General features: G+C 70.2%; 1 protein-coding gene across 1 annotated transcript in view; it reads right to left on the bottom strand.

The window, feature by feature from the left end:
- The window catches only part of CPZ (carboxypeptidase Z), a 22,715-nt gene that overhangs the window by 19,954 nt on the left and 1,845 nt on the right, over positions 1-916 (bottom strand). The window lies entirely within an intron of this gene.

Below are 916 nucleotides of genomic sequence, written 5' to 3'. Positions count from 1 at the left end.
GGCAGGTGGGCAGGCGGAGAGTTGGGAGGGGCGGCCTGGGGCCTTGAACGCTGTCCTGAGGCCCTGGCCCTCCTCCCCGGGTGCCATGGAACTTTGGGGTGACTTGGGACACCCTGGCCAGCCTCTCGTCAGCTCCCCTGACCCCCCAGAGCCTCTCCTGGGACCTGGTTTCCCCAGAGACCCCACGGGCTGCGGGCTGAGGAGCGCGGATTGCTGTGATGGCTGGTGGGTGCACAGCCTGGCACCCCTGCAGGCCTGGGCGGCGCTGCTTCAGGAGTTGCTACCTGAGCTAATGAGGGGCCAACGGGCGGGCGGGCCTGCAGGTGTCAGGAGTGAAGGCAGTGCCTGCCCCAACCCCTCTCCCTGGTCGCAGATTTTCAGCCACAGAACAGGAAGGGACTCACCCCAACCCCACCCCCACCTCCACCCCTTCCCAGACCCACCTGAGCCCCAGGGCCAGGCCGGGAAGGGACCCAGGCAGGGGGCCGCGGCGCTGGGGGCCTGTCAGTCTCCCAGGCCTCACCCGGCCCCGCTGGGAGGACCAGTGAGGGAAGAGAGGCCGGAGAGGAGGAGGGTCCTCAGGCCCAGGCGATGCTGGTGCCAGCATTCCTCCCCACCCCTAAACCCGCCAGCCCCACAGGCGGCTGTCATGAGCGCGGCAGCACTGCCCTCTGCTGGCGGCTCCCGGAACTGCCCTCCCCGGACAGGAAACACCCGGCACCTGGTGGCAGGGCGGGTGGCCACATCCCCACCCAGAGGCTCCAGGCCTGGGGCGCTGACGAAAGGTGGGCGGGGCGGTCAGCGGCCCGGAAGGCTCCCTGGAGGAGGGGTTTGGAGCTGGACGGGGAGGGCTCCTCTGAGTCAGGGCCTCTGGGCTCAGAGCAGGGCCAGTACCAGGCCAGCTCCGGGCATCACC

This window comes from Myotis davidii, unplaced genomic scaffold, assembly GCF_000327345.1.
Source record: "Myotis davidii unplaced genomic scaffold, ASM32734v1 scaffold937, whole genome shotgun sequence".
Lineage (NCBI taxonomy): Eukaryota > Metazoa > Chordata > Mammalia > Chiroptera > Vespertilionidae > Myotis > Myotis davidii.
This window is presented reverse-complemented; position numbering and strand designations above follow the sequence as displayed.